At 36.4% G+C, this 20,000-nt stretch overlaps 1 protein-coding gene across 1 annotated transcript in view; it reads right to left on the reverse strand.

The window, feature by feature from the left end:
- The window catches only part of LOC135208552 (uncharacterized), a 238,518-nt gene that overhangs the window by 106,445 nt on the left and 112,073 nt on the right, over nt 1-20,000 (reverse strand). The window lies entirely within an intron of this gene.

Below are 20,000 nucleotides of genomic sequence, written 5' to 3' on the forward strand. Positions count from 1 at the left end.
TCTCTCTCTCTCTCTCTCTCTCTCTCTCTCTCTCTCTCTCTCTCTCTCTCTCTCTCCTGCTGTTTGTCTGCTGACCTGCTCCGACTAACTGCTGACGCAGGGATACACTGTGCAGTCGTCTCCTACTTCCTCTCTTCCTCTCTCCGTTTTTCATATCCTGGTGCCTGATGATTCCTCCTCTTCCTTCACAGTCGTACATCTTAGGGAACGCCTAATGAGAATCAGCCTCTCTCTCTCTCTCTCTCTCTCTCTCTCTCTCTCTCTCTCTCTCTCAGGGTACAGCAAACCAAACCAAGATGAGGAATGCGACAGACGCAGAAGAAGAATACTGGCTCTCCATTTGCAATCAGCTGATAGAGACGAAGATTGTTTTACAGCAATCGATAGCAGCGTACTAAGAGATACACATATCATATTGAAGCCCACACCGTCATATTTCATATGCCCAAAGTGTGGAAGTAAGTAGCATCTATCTACGACTGACTTATTATACTGCAATTTATGACGCAGTCTGCGAGGTAATTTCATTCATTTCGATGAAGCTTCTTGTAACTCCAACTGATGATACTTACGTAAGCAATATATCATCTCATACAAAACATCAATGATATATTACTGACAATCAATACTATACGAGTATTCGTTGCCACCAGGCATTATCGAAGTCAAAATAATCAATGATATATGACCCGTAATACCATCTTTCAACATTTAGTTACCGAGTGGAAACAGTAAATTAAGGATGACTCTGTTTCCTGCCGTAATTATGTATACCAATTACTGTTAGGACCAACAGTTAAGCTTTCTTTTGAATATAGGAAGACGATGACTCACGAACGAGGTAACCATGTGATGACATAGGCAGCGAGTGAACTACAATGATAAGGAGTCTCTAGAATATCAGAGCTTTCAACAACACTCGAGAAGACTGGCTAATTGAACGCTCCCAAATATTCGCTCCTAGAATCAGTCCGGAGAAAGACGAGGAATTTGCTTTGTCTAATGTTCTATACTACGTCAATCTTTGCTAAAAACCTACAAACATCCCAATGGGTTACAAACGCATAAATTCATCAATACAGACAACCCATGATAAATAACTAAAAGTGCAACTCTAACGTTAAAGTTGTGATCCGATCTCTTGGTCACTCTGGGCGTGCGCTAAAATCGACGGTCTGATAGTGCGTCGTTTCATCGATGAAAATTAAAATAAATATGCTATATTTAATAAGGAATAATTGTTCTGTGCTGTGTAACATGTACATTATTTATTTTTTACATTTTCTTTCTTATGAATAAATCATAAATATCCTACCCTAAAATTCGTGTATCTTTAACTCAAACAAGAAACACCTTTTTCAGACCTTATAAATAAGGAATTTCCATGAGGCTTTCCTGCCCCACCCAAAGCAAACAGAACAACAGCAAGAGCAACAACAACAACAAAGTAGTCTGTAGTCTTCTTACTCGCAGAGCAAGCGAAAATATAGCATGTGTAATCAGACGTTCTACCACCGCCGTTTACGTAAGAAGAAGATGAATTATTTTCAGACTCATTCTGACGAACTAGAAATAGGAGATTGGGCAATATCAAATAGGAGATTGGGCAATACCAAATAGGAGATTGAGCAATATCAAATAAACAGTAATTCTATGTAAAATGCGATAAAATGTTCATCCAATAAGCCATAAAAGCCTAAGTGCTTTGACGATTTTAACATCACGAAATCGGCCGAGTCTTCGGTAACACTTCATTCAAACTGATGTAAATAAAAATATTGTAATATCTTCTCCATAGTACGATGAAATGTTCGCGATTACACGAAAGAAAACGAAAATAAAAATACTGCAATTAGCCTAATGCACAATGGAATTCCTTCAAACATGAATAATTAACATACATTCTGTCAATTGTACGATGAAAAACTTTACGTTCAAACTTCGCCAATTATAACGAAATATCATGACAGACTTCGTTACTTATAACAAGATGGCATGTGAAAAGTATCCACGGTCTCTAAGTAACTGAATAAGCCTGAATTCGATAATGAAGGGCTCTCGATAAGAATAGAGGGCACCTACATAAATCTAGTATACACTACTACAGGCTTCACGAAAACTGGAAAGACAAACCCAACCTTAGAAGGAAGATATCTGAGGGTTGGTGGAGAGAGAGAGAGAGAGAGAGAGAGAGAGGGGGGGGGGGGAGGGCTTTACATAACTTGTTCCATACTAAAAGAGAGGCGATCAACAACAACAACAATCATAATAATAATAATAATAATAATAATAATAAGAAGAAGAAGAAGAGGAAGAAGAAGAAGAAGAAGAAGAAGAACAGAGAGAGAAGATATCCTATCAAGAACAAAAAGCGGAACACCCAGAACTGCGAGGAACAGGGGATGCCATCGCTTCATGCATTCTCTAAAAAGTCGTCACCACCACGAAGGAAGGCAGAAAGGCAGAGAGAGAGAGAGAGAGAGAGAGAGAGAGAGAGAGAGAGAGAGAGCAATCAATAAAATCTTAAAGGAGGTTGACAAGCATTCTCAAGAGTTTGGCCTCTCCTCCTCCCCCCCTCCTTTTCCTTCTCCTATTCCTCCTCCTCCTCCAGGATCCTCCTCCATCTTCTAAAACGCCTCCCCACAAAACGTTTATCATACACCACAACGCAAACGTTTGCTGACGTATCAACGTTTCTGATGGTTTACGTAAAAATAAGAATTCGTTTTATGTTTTATATATATAGATATATATATATAATATATATATATCTATATATAATAATATATATATATATATATATATATATACACATACACTACACTTACATAAACACACATATATAAGCATATATTTTATGTACTCATATACATAAATATACCTATATACAAATATATAATTGTATGTATATATGCATGCATATATAACATGTGGATCATATAAATACATAATTATTTCATTTATCCATATAACCACATACATATGTATATGAGAGAGAGAGAGAGAGAGAGAGAGAGAGAGAGAGAGAGAGAAGAGAGAGAGAGAGAGAGGTTAACATATGGTATTTTCCCACACACGTTTGTCAGGCCGGGATGAATGGGCAAGGGAACTCTCATAATAACATGATCCTGGCTTGAAGTCTGATGTGCTGTGTGATGTGGCATAGAGAGAGAGAGAGAGAGAGAGAGAGAGAGAGAGAGAGAGAGAGAGAGAGAAATATCTGATGACATTTGCAGACATCATAAAATCGGAGACATCAGTATCAATCAATATAATATATATATATATATATTATATATATATATATATATATATATATATCTATATATATATATATATATATATATAGATATATATATATATAATACATTAATCTCTGAGGAGTTAGTGTTTAAACCGGAAAGATCTTCCGAACTTGGGTATAACTTGCTAAATCTAATGTTCATAAACCCACAGCAAGATCATTATTCCCATGAAATGGAGTTTTGCTGAAGGCAAACTCAATGCAGTAGTGTCTGAAAGGCTTCGGAAATGCTGTACAATATCTAACAGCAACTTCACTCTTTACAAAGGTAATCGATCACCTCTGGCTGAAACTACATTACTCTTCCGCTCAACAGCCAATGAAAGTGATCCAAAATGTACAATTTACAGCTTTCAGAAGGCAAATTGGCACTAACTAAGAAAAGAATTAGACGAAAAGGGTATCAGAATGAGAAAGTTAAGTGTATCTTAGTTTTACCAGATCACTGAGCTGATTATCAGCTCTCCTAGGGCTGGCCCGAAGGATTAGATATTTCTACGTGGCTAGAAACCAATTGGTTACTTCTCAACGGGACCTACAGCTTGATGTGGGATCCGAACCACATCTAGAAATGAATTTCTATCACCAGAAATAAATTCTTTTGATTTAGCGTTGGCAGAGCGGTAGTCGAGCACGTAACCGACTCACCCAACGAGAAAATGGTATCAGAAGAAAAACGCATATATGACAAAGCTTATCAACTTCATAACAAATACATGAGGGTTACAGTAAGTCCCTCCCGACTTCTTCCGATGGGATATTCACACTTTAGATTACTTCAAGAATGTCTGATCATGGTGAAGAAAGAAAAACAAGACAGTTATAAGAAATGATGCCCGAGAGACAGCAAGAAATATCTGGCTTACTAATTGGTTGGATTTGAAAAATCATATTCATTCTAACTCTGTAATGATTGTTTATAAACTCGCGTAAACCATCAGTCTGGACAAAAGAGGAGGATTAAGGTTAGGGTAAAGCCTTTGTCTTGTAAGACTTAGGGCATTCCTGAAACTTCCAATAGGGCAATAATCTCATGGAGACGAGACAGCCAATTAATCTAGGTGACAACAAAGGCGCAAGAGGAATCACCTCCCAGAATTTAACTCTACCTTTGGTTGATAACGACGTGGTGAAAAACTAACATCAAAATACTGTAACACACCGACAAGTGAGGGCAGTAATACCTTTTAATGGGTTATTTGCGAAAAGATTAATAAGCTTTTTAAGTCGACAAAAATTAAGCACCTTTCGCTGGAAACCAGCAAAACACTTTTGATAAATCACTGCTCTTCTCTGAATGACTGACGGCATGATGCAATGCACTTAGATATGAGGTATTTTCTTCGACTGAAGTACAGGGATTCATCCTTTGAGGCGCGTTTTCAGACAGCTCTTAAGAAATATATATCTCCATTTCATACAAAGCCAAATCAATGGGGTATTCCAACAATTTTCTCTTGACAGCAACACTAGAACGCTAAATGTGTAATACCCGACTTACAATTCCGGGAAAAGTCTTCCGTTCAATATAAAATCAAAGTCGGAATTGTTTGCAAGTGATCCAACTGATTTTCAGAAAATTTCTGTTAATGGGCGAGGCATTAGTTTAAAAAATATACAGGTTTGTGACGTAGGTAATCATAACTTTGGTGAGACATTAATTTTCAAAATGAATGGGACTATGACAGAGGAAACCATAACTTCATAGGTATGTGAAACAAAAACATAGAGAAGTATGACCTTTTCGTAAGCATCAAAGTGGTAAATCTCTGATAATATATGAAGACCATGCTGTACCTTTCCTCAACGATATAACATGAATAACAAAAAACGTTAATGAAGAAGTTAAGGGTAATAACAGCAAACGAATAAAAACGGCAAACAAAATAATCCATATATAGTTCTCAGAACTCAGTTAGTAGGAGGGAGTTCGAATTGCCATATTCTTTCAGTTCCAGCTTAGAGTTCTTTTGTATAAGTTGTAAAAATAAATAAATAAATAAATAAAAAAAATAAAAACTACCTGAAAGAAAAAACAGTAAAACCTCAATAGGCCGGTTAACCAATCATACAGTGTATATATATATATATATATATATATATATATATATATATATATATATATAAAGGTTTTTGCCACGAAGGAAAAAAAAAAAAATATATATTATATATATATATATAATCATATATAATATATATATATATCTATATAAAGGTTTTTACCACGAAGGAAAAAAATGAAAAGCGAGATAGCCAAGCACTTTCGGTCTAGTTCGACCCGTTAGACCGAGAGTGCTTGGCTATCTCGCTTTTCATTTTTTTTTCCTTCGTGGCAAAAACCTTTATTTATACATAGCATCACGTTTTATATACTTCGTGATCAAATTATTCTATATATATATTATCTATATATATATATATATATATATATATAGAGAGAGAGAGAGAGAGAGAGAGAGAGAGAGAGAGAGAGAGAGAGAGACCTTTAAATGGAAAAGACAGAAACTTGAATAAATGTAAATTCTTTTCTTCCTTAATACTGACGACACCTATGCCATACATCATTAGCCACTGACTGGTTCTACCTGGTCCTAGCCTCGTTGAAGAAAGCTTCGGAGTTACCTATGCGTGTATGATTAGTCTCTGAAGACGCAACATCTCGCTCCTTTTCTTTGCGTATTTCCTTGACGTTCCTGTCCTGACTGAAATCATAAACCTTACTGAAATTTTCAACAAACCATAACGATCAGATGTAAGCGGCGGAGGGGAACGAAGGCTAACCGATTATGACAGAGCACAGTATACAAAGCAGAATTGGCGACCAGTTTAAAAAAAAAAAAATTGATTTTTCTTCTGAATATCATCAATGATGACCAACAGCAAAAATACAAGGTAACACTCATATAGTGTCACTATGTCATAAACTTTTGGCCGTTACGTAACGCTACGTAACCTGGTAGACAAAATTGGAGAGACGGTGATGACTTTGCTATCTCAATGGTCAAGAACGCCCGATAATGTCCGGGAAAAAAAAAATCGACGATTTGTCTCAATAACATCGATGGTGACCTACAACAGTAAAAATATATATAAAAAAAAATAAAAAAATTCGACAATTTATTTGAATGGCATCAATGGGACCTACAACAATAAAAAAAAATAAACAAATAAAAATTCGACAATTTATCTGAATAGCGCTAATCAAAGGGACCCTACAGCAATAATAATAAAAATAAAAAAAAAAAAATTCGACAATTTATCTGAATAGCATCATTGGGATCTACAGCAATAAAAAAATAAAATAAAAAAGTAAAAATTCGACAATTTATCAGAATAGCAACAATAAAATAAAACAATAAAAATTCGACAATTTATCTGAATATCATCAATAAGACCTACAACAATAAAAAAAATAAACAAATAAAAATTCGACAATTTATCTGAAAAGCGCTAATCAATGGGACCTCCAGACATAAAAAAAATAAAATAAAAAACAATAAAAATTCGACAATTTATCTGAATAGCATTATTGGGACCTACAACAATTAAAAAATAAAATAAAAAAAGTAAAAATTCGACAGTTTATCTGAATAGCATCAATGGTGACCTACAACAATAAAAAAAAATTCGACAATTTATCTGAATAGCTTCAATGGTGACCTACAACAATAAAAAAAAATAATAAAAATTCGACAATTTATCTGAATAGCTTCAATGGTGACCTAAAACAATAAAAAAAAAAATTCGACAATTTATCTGAATAGACCAATATCTGAAAAAGACATTTATCTGAATAGCATCAATGGTGACCTACAGCAAAAAAATAAATAAATAAATAAAAAGAAAAAAAAGTAACAATCGTATAGTGCCACTACGTCTTGAGCTTCAGGACTATGACGTAACATTACGTAACCTGGGAATCAGAATTAAAACAGACGATAGCGGCGATATTAATTCAGACATCTTGGAAAACATAAGACTCGGTAGAACGGCATCAACACAGAGCCCTCCAGACACCGGGAGACAGAAACGAGCTGACAGACAGACGAGCTGCTAGACAGACAGACAGACAGACGGTAGAGTTACGACGACGGACGATGATCCAGCCGGGTTGTCTCATTGACACTAAACCCCCATCCTTATAATTCCCACGGCTACACCTGCCGACTTTCTCATGCATTCGGACTCACCGACGCGGCGCGAAATTTAACACATTAAACCTGACGCAAAATACGTCTCTTGTTGTGTCCATACACACACACACACACAGGCACACACACACACACACAGCTTAAAAGCGACGCGGCCTGCTTTCAACGCTTAATTTCTTTATAGTAAGTGTCATTAACATAATGGGTCATCCGATTTCTTTTATTGCGGAACACAATGGCAAAGGATTTTGATCCCACTCGACCGGAATAAACAATTCTTTTCATGTTTAATTAACGCAATCCTTTAAATCATACAAAAAAAATAAATGCGTCGCTGCTTCAAAGGTCTATCTCGCGCACGAATTCGTCCGTGTTTCGTCCGTTCGCTTTTCAAATTGGACAAACGTGCAAAAACGAATCTGTGGGTATTTGAATGTTGCGTTTCTGGAGACCGAATGTCCATTCGCTCGCAGAGCAATGACGAGCATATAATACGTACATACATACGTAAGGACACAAACTACAGCTAGGAAGGTCTAGCCAAAGGGAAAGATTCATTCTGTCAGCCATTCATATGCTCGGCCAATGAGTTTATCGTAACTTGCAATAATAAAAATGATCTATTCCTTATTCAGATGTTGAGGTCAATTCCAACTACACTAATAAAGTACATGGAGGCAATTTCCCCAAAACTTTCTTCCCCCGTCAAGCAAAAAAACAGTCACGAAAATATTTTCCAGGAAAGTTATAATTTTAGTTTCCAAAACGAATATTAAGGCATTCTGATAACAACTTAGTAGACGCTCCGGGGTTCTGGCCTTATTTAAGTAGCCAAATCTGTACCATAGATCCAAAAGAAGAAAACCCCCTTTTAAAATGATAATGATTAAAATGGATCACAAAACTTGCCTAAAGTCAGAGTACCAATGAGGATGGTGGCGTAGCTACTCTGGCAAGGTTAATTGAACAACGTCGCTTGCTTGTCAAAATATAACAGATGTTCGCCCTGAAGGTGGTTGCTGTAACAGCTGCGTCCCATGAAACTTCAACCACGGCCCGTTGGTGACCTGACCTATATCGTTGCCGGCCTGACCTATATCATTGCCAGATGCACGATGATGGCTATCTTTAACATTAAATAAAATAAAAAAAAAATACTGAGGCTAGAGAGTTGCAATTTGGTATAATTGACGATTGGAGGGAGGATGATCAACATGTGAATGTGCAACCTTCTAGCCTTAGTAGGTTTTAAGATTGAGGGAGGACAGGAAAAATGCAGACGGGCAGACAGAGCCATCTCAATATTTTTCTTTTACGGAAAACTAAAAGTGAAATCGGTGGATAGAATTATTATTATTATTATTATTATTATTTTATTATTATTATTATTATTATTATTATTCCAAACTTGTTCCCTACAAATGCGCGCAAACTAATGTCACAATATAAGACGTAATACTGATTCTTCACACTTTTTACTTTTATTTATTTCTTTATTTATTTATTTTGGTAGTCTACAGGCTATGAACTTCACGCGTAACTATCGTAAAATCTTGAAGAAGAAAATATTCCAGAAACAAAGAGGAAATAAGTAAATGGCAAAGCAAAAGCACGGAAGGAAAAAAAAATGGCAGCTAATACCACACACGCAATACAAGAAAAGAAATGAATACAGAAAAAGAAAAAGGGAAAACAAATAAAAGGGAGTCAAAAAATAATAAAAAAAAAATGCAGGAAATTCGAACGTAACAGAAACAAAGAAGAATTACAAGACGACGGTGAGAGAGAGAGAGAGAGAGAGAGAGAGAGAGAGAGAGAGAGAGAGAGAGAGCAGTAAGAAAGGGAAGGAAAGACGAAGGCAACTGAAGATGAAAATGGAGGCAAGGGAGGCCTAGAGAGAGAGAGAGAGAGAGAGAGAGAGAGAGAGGGAGAGAGCCGAGGGCTGGACAGCAAAGATAAGGCTTTGGTCACTCCATGTCAGGGTCTACACGCCAATGCTGATAACATTTTGCCTCCCTTTCTGGGGCCATTTAATCTACTACGCCCACGCTGTTGAGTCAACAGCTCCCTCTCGAAGTCCCCTGGACCCCGCCCACGCTCATTCTTCTCTAAAGGAATCTCTCTCTCTCTCTCTCTCTCTCTCTCTCTCTCTCTCTCTCTCTCTCTCTCTCTCTCTCTCTCGACTTTCTTAGATAAAATGTTCACTAAACTATTTTCGCGATCTATCCTTTCTGACAGAAGAAGGAGGAGGAGGAGGAGGAGGGGAGGGTAAGAGAGAAGGAGAGAAGGAGAGAGAGGAGGAGAGAGACCACAGAGAGCGAGAGGAGGAGATGAGGAGAGGAGAGAGAAGAGAGAAGACGAGAGAGAGAGAGAGAGAGAGAGATTCTTTCATCGCTTTATCTGGATAAAATGAATAAAATACTCCATCCCGTTTCTTCCATTAAGATCTAGCCATTTTCATACTTACCCATTTTCTATTATTATCAAATAAACCTTTATGCATTTCTAACTATCACATAAAAATGCCATTATTATTTTCTCACTTTCAATAATATCTATGACAAATTTTGTTATACTACCTTATCAAATATTAGTTAAAAAAAAGCAGTTTTCCCTCGAGCGACAAGATGTTCACGAGAAGTTTAAATAAAGTCTTCATCCCTATCGAATATATTCGTTTATAAAACATTTCCTAAATATCTGGCTTTACGACTAGATATAGCAAAAAGAGGAGAGATCTACAAATGCTACTTCCTATATCTTTAGTTACTTTCCTACTAAAGATTCACTGTAAGCTAAGCAAAAATTCTTACGATATTTTTTGCCACTCCAAGTCTACTTTCAAAATACCAATTCAAATAAACAAAACCAAAACATTATTAGCTAGTCTAAATCAACTTGCAAAGTAAAATAAAAAATAAGAAACCGTAAAGTTGTGAATAAATTATGTACGTACGCCGTTTAATTAAGAAATAATGGTTGATGAACAATTCCGAAAAGGCATTATCGGTAGAATAATCCAAAGATAGCCAATACAAATAAGTTCCCTTTCGAGCAGTTGAAATAGACGTGTAGTATTAGCGCACGTATACCCAAAACTGCAAAATAATGGCAAAACATCGAAATAAATAAATAAATTTTATGAAATATATATATAACATATAGAGATATATATATAGATATATAGATATATACATATATTACATATATATATATATATATATATATATATATATATACAAAATTATATTATTATATATATACAATAGTAGTATATAAAAATATAAACATTTACACGCATACGCACAATATATATATATATATATATATATATAATATATATATAATATATCATATATATATATATAGTATACACTAGACTAAAAGAACGTATAACCCTAAACATTAACAAAATGCCTCACAGAGTAGGCTCAAGTATCAGGCATAAAGAACGACGGAAAAAATAAGATGAAAGAGAGAATTATCTCGGTCTCTATAAAGGATAGTCCCCACTCGATAACAGAGAGGTAGGAGAGAATTAGGACGAGGGGAGAGGCAATGGGACGTGTGGTGGGGAGGGGGAGTACGTCGACGAGGGAGGTTCTCGGGGGGGTTGGGGTGATGAGGAGGAGGAGGGGGAGGAGAAGACTCGCAAGGCGACCGTTGGTTATCACAACTTTCCAGGCATCCTTTGCTAAGAGGTGTGGAAAGGCGGGGGGAGGGATCTAGAGAATGGTCTGGGGGGTGGGGGGGTGGGGGGGGAGGAAGGGGGTGTTTGTTTGAAAGGAGATAGGGGTGGGAGGGGGGGCCTAGGCATAAGAAAGATACGTAAGTAAATTTCTAGATATTTGGATTTTTAAACATCTGTGTTATCTATTGAGAAAAGTTTCCCTGACTACTTCGACCAATGTTTCCATTAGAATGTTAAAAATAAACTCTGTAAGGTATAATTATGTAAATCACACTAACGTAATCAATCACACTAACATGTTCCCCCGTTTTTTGGAAGCACTGAAGTGTTTCAATGATTTTGGTTGACTTTTGGTTAGCCAAATTCCCATCATGAAAATGAATCATCTGGTTGCGACGTCTTTGGATGATAGTTTCCGGTTGTCTATTAAAGAAACATCCTGCTTACAGTGAGTATTTTGGTAGCTACAGGTTGCTCCAGAAGAAGAGAATGAAATTACACTCCATTAAAGAACAAACGGGGCTCTATAAACAGGAAAAGAACAAACAGCACCCCATAAAAAGAAAAAACAGCGCTCCAGAAGAAGAAAGTGAAATAAAACAAAGAGAAGAATGAATGTCCAGGAGAACAATGAGAATAAAACAGCATTCAAGAACACCAGGAAGAAACTGCTCTTCATAAAATGGGAAGAAAAAGTGCTCCATAAGAAGTAAGAAGAGTACTCCAAGAGTTCCTTTGAAGGTAAGGAAGAGAGAGGTTTACTTCAGAAGGGGGTGATAATACAGCATTCTTTAATAAGAATAAAGATGATTCCATCAGAAAGAATAAATGTTTCAGATTATGAAACGGAGAACATTTCAGAATAAAAGCAGCGCTCCAGAGGAAGAAAATGAAAGTACACTCCAGAAAAGAACAAACTGAGCCCTATAACAGGAAAAGAACAAACAGCACCCCATAAAAAAAATAAACAGCGATCCAGAAGGGGGAGAAGAAAAAAACTGTGCTCAAGAAAAACGATAATAGATGCTCAAAAATAAAGCAAAGAAGGAACATAAAAAACCAAACTCTATAAAAGGGATGAAATACAGAGGTTCTGTTGGAAAGAAGACTACAGCATTAGGCTAAAAAAAAAAAAAAAAACTGAATATGATGCAGTGCTCCACAACAGTGCAAAGAATACACAGAATTCCTGTAAAAAAGCATAAAAAGTATTCTAAAGGAAAACGAAGAAATACGATGCAAAGACTCCAGTAAAAATATCAGAAACAGCTCCCCATAAAAATGCGACAAAACAGCGCCCCAGAAGATGAATCACTCCGAGCGGAAAAGAAATGAGCCTAGAAATGATACAGACAGCTACAGAAGAAGAAGAAGAAGAAGAAGAAGAAGAACAGGTGGAAAGAACATAATTCCGGAGGAGGGCCCAAACCGAATCCTTTAGCCCTACCCTACCAACTTCGCAGCAGTTGGCACTCCTGCTACTGCAAAACATCAATTAGCATATTTTCCAACAAATGCACTTTTGATTGAGGCCATTAAAATAGTTTGTGCCAACCCCCGGAAACATCGGCATATACCCACCAATCCCAACTATTTCACAGTGTTTCCGCACCCGACCCGACGGATGAGAGAGAGAGAGAGAGAGAGAGAGAGAGGAGAGAGAATCCAGGGGGATGTAGGGAGGAGGTATGTGTTATAGGTTAGATATGTTGGTATGCCTGGCGCAGAACAATCTGAAAAAAAAAAAGGGGGGGGTTGGAAAACCTGGTCAAAGGGGGGGGGGAGGGGGGAGGGAGAGGGGGGGAGGGTGAGGGATAGAGAGAGGGGAGAGAGGAGAGGAGAAGAGGATGAATCCACCAGGGGGATGTAGGGAGGATCTAGGTATGGGTGTTATTAGGATTATGTTTCGTTTGGCTATGGCCTGGCCAGCAGAACAATCTGAAAAAAAAAAAACAAGGGGGTGGTGGGGTGGGGGGGGGCGGGGTGGTTTGGGGGGGGGGGGTTGGAAAACATGGGGGTCACAGGGGGGGAGGGGGAGGGAGAGGGGGAGGGGGAGGGAGAGGGGGAGGTGGGGGAAAGGAACGGTGGCTGGCTGACGAATAAAGTAAAAAGAAAAAAGAAAAGAAAGTAAAAAAAAAACAAAAATAAAAAAAAAAGGCAGAATCATAAAAGTTTCAGTCGAAATGAAAAGTGGTGTCTCTCTCACCTGTCGTTTTTTATTAGTATTCAAATCACTAAATGGAAAGCGCAAATCTATTGTATCACGATTTGAAATTGAAATGGCCGCGGGTGTCAACTGCCTTTTTATATCAATGAATCGGGTTATTGGACGCTGCCTGAATCAACAATATTTTTTCCTGATTAATTTATATCATGCACTCATACATATAAATGTTTTTTTGGGGTGTGAGGGGATGCAATATGCAGTTATTCATATTTTATTCGACCGGGATAATGCTTGTTTGAATTTATCATATTTTGTGGCATAAGCCTTTATTCGCTCCCAGAGATGCCCGAATTTCGACCAGAATGACGAGCCCTCGCCACTCGCAGAGAGAGAGAGAGAGAGAGAGAGAGAGAGAGAGAGAGAGAGAGAGAGAAACACCAATGAATGTGGACATTCTCTCTCTCTCTCTCTCTCTCTCTCTCTCTCTCTCTCTCTCTCTCTCTCTCTCTCTCTCTTTTACCTTAAATTACGCAAGCACTCTCCCATTTTTCAACATTTACGCAATGCTGATATTATGTAACATCAATATTTAGCGTCTTGTTCAGGGTGTTCATAAAGTCCCAGTACCATTCTGAGCAATAAATACTTGTAATGGTACTGGGATTTTATGGACACCCTGCAGTATACCGGCAATAACTGAAGGCCTATGGCAAAATTCCTTAACTTTGTGTATTCATTCTTTTCACGGACGAAATACAGATCTTGAATGAAAGTTGTTCGAAGGGGTGAGAAACAGAGCTGACAGGAGGCTCGCTTCACCTAACAACAGAGAACAACAACACTCCTTTGTTCCTTTTCAGAGCAAAGAATCTTCTGTGCTGACAACAATTTCGATCACAAACCCATCGATTAAGCAACAACCATTATCGCTTGTATATACAGGCCACAAGTAATTGATTACAGAAACAGAAAAAGGAATATTTTTATCTTCATCCACTGTAATATAAATACAGTACATTTCCTTGCAAACTGCATTTACTTACAAACTGCATTTCCTTGCAACCTGCATATCCTTGCAACATGCATTTCTTTGTAAACTGCACTTCCTTGCAAAAGGCGTTTCCTTGCAACCTGCATTTCCTTGTAAACTGCATTTCCTTGCAACCTGCATTTCCTTGCAACCTGCATTTCCTTATAAACTGCATTTCCTTGCAACTTGCATTTCCTCGTAAACTGCATTTCCTTGCAACCTGCATATCCTTGCAAACATACAACCACCTGGATATTAATCCCAGTGTGTGTTTTGCTAAAGAATCTTAACGGTCGGTTTCAACATCGTATACTGCTGATTCTTCTGTATGAAAATAGTGAATTTTCACAAAGTAAAATATACACTCCAAGTTAATTCTTATGTTTATCAAATAACTGGCACTGAGTTACAGGAAACGAGTTTTGCTGAGAGAGAGAGAGAGAGAGAGAGAGAGAGAGAGAGAGAGAGAGAGGAGGAGAGGAAGAGTAGAAGAGAGAGAGAATTTAGCAGTAATTTTGTTTTGTTTTGTTTTGTATACATAATTAAATTACTGAAACGAAAGACGACCACAACGATAATACCTCTAAATGATACAGAATCCACTAATAAGGACTTGCTATAGGAGATCATCTTCCTGATCAAATCAAACACTCACTGAGAAGCAAGAAAGTTGAAAATATTATCTTTTCGAACTCATCACGAACTATAGAAGTAATAAATGAAATTGGAACCAATGTACGAACCAAAGTCCTTAGTCATTACTTGCAGAGTTACTTGGAAAGGCAGCGTGTGTAATTTGCATATAGCCAGGTTTTACCGAACTTTTTAATATGCGCGGTGTATATACAGCCTGCTCAGGTACAGTCCACGGGTCCTGTAATGTATGTATTGTTGTATGTATGATAGTAGTCCAGGCTTTTACCCGAACTTTTAATATTGCGCGGGTATTTATCAGCCTGTCAGGTACACCAGGGTCCACGATATGGTATAGTATGTAGTATGTATGTATGTAGTATGTATAGTATGTATGTATAAGTATGGATAAATATATATATTATATTATATATATATATAATGTATATAATACTTATATATATATTCTACTTATGAATTATTATTTTAGAAAAATTTCAGTCACAATCAGTCAAGTCAACTTCGAAGTTCACTTTACCTTGAGAAAACTTTTGCCAGTAGTTAGATGACCCAAAGGTATGAGTTACTCTTAAGGTAAACGAAACTGAGATGAATAGATTATTTTTCGGTTTTAACATTTGATATATACATGATAAATGCACACAAATATATATATTATACTATTATATATTATACTATATATTATATATATATATATATATTATGTAAAGGGAGCCCTTATATAAAACCGCCAAAAATTATGGGAAAGTACGTACTTTATTTCAGGGACTACTGTCTCCCTCTTCTGGTAGGTAGGAAGACTGCAACCATTGAAATAGAGTCCTTACTATCTATATTTTGGCGTTTTTATGGGACTCCTTTTATTAGATGGAATTCTATTGTAACAGAACATATTTTGTACCAGTCATATTAAAAATTAACTCTTAAATCCCGATCTTCCTTCTCATCTCTTCAAAGTCTGATCAGAATGAACACCAAAGAAGCTTTACCGAAAGAAGCTTTACCACCAATGAGCGCCGAGACGGAAAAAGAAGCAACCAGAGTCTACGGCATAAACAATAGTGAACGAGCGCATTACCGCACAGTTAATTATATAAAGTAATTTTACCATTAATTATAAACAGCGGCTTTGAAGTGGAGGCATAAAGAAATCACTCGTCATCAAAAAATGTCGCCTTCTCGGGGCCTACAGTAGTAATCGCTGGATCGGAGGATAGAGAGAGAGAGAGAGAGAGAGAGAGAGAGAGAGAGAGAGAGAGAGAGATGGTAAATGTAATGGGAATGGGGGAAGGGGGAGGGAGGAGTTAATACGCTCATTTACGAGTACGTCGTCCTAAGAAGAAAAAATCTGAGAGGCTGCTGAGTGCCGCAAACCACATAGCCTGTTTTATATTCTTCTTCTTCTTCTTCTTCTTCTTCATTTCACAGCTCAATGGAAGTCGTTTCTTTGACTACGGCGTTTTACTACGGCTTACTACAAAGGACACACACTCTCTCTCTCTTTCCAGATCTACTCATCTCGGTAATCATCTAATGGACGTCCGCTGTGTCTCTCTCTCTCTCTCTCTCTCTCTCTCTCTCTCTCTCTCTCTCTCTCTCTAGGTGATTAATCCATTGCTCTCTCTCTCTCGCCTCTTTAAGAATAATAATGCTATCCTTACTAAGATGCGACGCTAATCGGCTCAAGTCATCGGTACACAAGCTCTTAAAAATGACGAGGTTTAAAACTAGACTCTCTCCTCAAAATTAAATCATTCTCAAAAGTCAACCGTGTTCGAGGGTACTTTGTTATACTACTACGGATAATATGCGTAATCGTTCAGGGCGTGTTTGTGTTTGTGTGTATATAAGTATATATATAATGTATATAAATAAAGAACTATATTATAACAAATTAAACATATATATATATACACATACACACACACACACACACACACATATATATATTAAATATATATATATATATATATATATATATATATTATATATATATATATACACACTAAGTTTTCTGGCTCACTTCAGGATCGAACCAAGGTCTTTTAATTGAAAGTGTGTATGTGTGTGTGTATGTATACATATATATATATATATATATATATATATATATATATATATATATATATATATATATAGATAATTATTTGTATATATACACATATATATAATATATATATAGTGTGTGGTAAATGGAGGAATACATTAATGAATCCGAACAGACTAAATACTATACATAATTAAATATATCTAAATCTTTTCTGATGACTTTATATCCCTTTGCGGGCAGCTCAGAAACACCTGTCTATCACTATGTATATTAACAGCCAACAAGCCACTCAATATTAATCACCCTTCTAGCAAAAACGTTCCCCAGCAAAAATAGAGGTAAAAGGATTTTTTTTTCGCAACAAAGCGAATTACGTTTCCATTTTGCTATTACAAAGCAAAAAATACAGCAAAAAAAAAAAAAAAAGTTGAGCGGTGCTATGACATTTCCCAGGGGATTTTAAACTTCTGAATTACCTTAAACAACGATTAAAAAACTAGATTTATGAAAGGAATATCAGGCTGCACAGTGAAGGGTAACACATCCTCATGACTTCATGGAAATGTTACAGAAAGCATATGACTTCAAAACACAGTTGTTGGCACAAACATAAAAAGTGGTTAAGCTCTCCTCTGCTGAAGAGAGAAAACTAGACAAGTGTTCAGCCTTATTACGGATGACAGGATATATCTAATAAAGTGTTTTTAACTACTTACATAGTGAAATGCATTACACTCACTTACAGCTTACATTGTTGGTCTGCTAAATTGAAGAGCATTCCGAAACACTCATGTTACTACTGTCATTATATTTTCTCAATAATCTGGCCAAAATTACTTGAAAAAAGAATACCAGCAATTTCTTCTTTTTTTATTTTTAACTAATGTCGCTTTTATGTAAATATCATTTAGGCACATGTACGAGCAGATATTTCACCACATTGACACGTATGAGATACATGACCCATGAACACATGAACGACATACACAAAGATTAACGTTATGTATCTCATGGACATACGCACATATAAACATACTAATTAAACATTCAAAAAGGCATACAAGTCTTTTCTTAAACATCATAATGGATCATATGAACGAACACATTCTGGTGCTTATTATTATTATTATTATTATTATTATTATTATTACTATTATTATTATTATCATCATCATCATTCAGCAAGAACAGAATCCAATATGGCCGTCAACCTAGTGTGCATGGTTTAATATGACTGGATACCTATAGAAAATTTCTTATTCCCGATAAAAAAAAATTATTTTACATAAATTTATTGTCACAAAAAAAGACACTCCAGCACATAATAATAAGTCCTCCTCCTCCCCTGATTCTTTTTATGTCAAAAGGTAAGTGAACAACATTGCTTTGAGACTAAGCGCATACTCTGGTACCATACTAAAAAGAAAATAATAATCGTCTTAGTGTTACGTTAATGCCACTGCCTTGCAAAAATACCTAATGTTACTGATACTTGCATCAATAAATTACCGGTCCGGTACAAGTAGCAATTGGTAACAGCGAGGCCCCTATACCGACGAAGTAGGTAACGGAACCCATTCGCTTAAGTTACCTTTCAAATTAGAACTTCTAACTAGTCGTAATTAATAAATAAATGAATATACTATAAATATGCGTATATATTCAATACACATTTATATATATATATATATATATATATATATATATATATATATATATACACACACACACATATATTATATATATATATATATATATATATATATATATATATATATATAGAGAGAGAGAGAGAGAGAGAGAGAGAGAGAGAGAGAGAGAGAGAGAGAGAGAGAAACTAACGATGAGTGTAGAAATACCGAATCCACCAGTGATGTCAGTGAGTAGGTTCATAGTCTCGCGACTGGTGAAGTGATTAGTTATAAAAAAAAAAAAAAAAAAAAAAAAAATTCTGGACAATGCAAAATATTATCCCCACCTAACTCCCTATCCTCATTTATCAAAATGCCTCCTTTAAACGCGAAATACTTTCTCTCTTTTCAAGTTTCTTTACAGGTTAAGATTATTTTCAATCCGAGATTTACAAATGTCAGATATGTATACATTTAGCAGCTGTGATGAAAATGAAGATAAAATGTACACACAAATTTCTACTACATTTGTTGCAAAGGATTCAATAAGAGTTTCGATTCGTTCATTATTTTCATAAGTTTCAGGTGTCATCAAATACGGTATAAAAAAAAAGTTAAATTAATATCTACTTCTTTTTGTCCCCATAAAAGGTTTGTTAAGTCAAAAAGTACTGTTTCCGCCCTGTTAATAACTTCTCTCTGCATCCGCATTTATCCGTAAAAATCGCCGTCACTTCTACTACAATGAAACGATTCTTCCAGTCACCAGATACAGCGACATCGTTGTAATCAGACATTCTTTCTTGCTTTAAAAAAAAAAAAGCACACACACAATGTTGATTACACCTGGCAATTCATTTGAGCCTTGAGCATCGCCGGACGCAGATTTTGCGAGGAATAAATCCCCAGGATGAAATTCAGCAGAGACATAAACACACACGAATTCACCATAAGTCTAATGCCTGCCTTACTTCATTTAGTATACAGGGGAAACGACCTGGATGTTTCTTCGGCTTCCGTTATCCTTCACTCTGGCGTATTTTGGACATTAATACTAGCATACGAACACGCGAGCTAACTCGTATTTCTGTTAAGATCCACGGAAGCGTTGTAATACATGGCGGCACGATTATTTTAAGCACGGTTACTTACACCAAAGAAACGAGGCGACAATCAGAGGAGGAAAGATTGACCTGTCTGAGCCCGGCTTCTTGAGTCGAAATCTTCATTTTCGAATCCTAGCACCAGACCTGTCTTGTAGCAGGATTCAAAAACAAATTTCATGTGAATGACTTGATATTTACCAGGCATTTTATTTTAGG

This window comes from Macrobrachium nipponense, chromosome 35 (assembly GCF_015104395.2).
Source record: "Macrobrachium nipponense isolate FS-2020 chromosome 35, ASM1510439v2, whole genome shotgun sequence".
Classification (NCBI taxonomy): Eukaryota; Metazoa; Arthropoda; class Malacostraca; order Decapoda; family Palaemonidae; genus Macrobrachium; species Macrobrachium nipponense.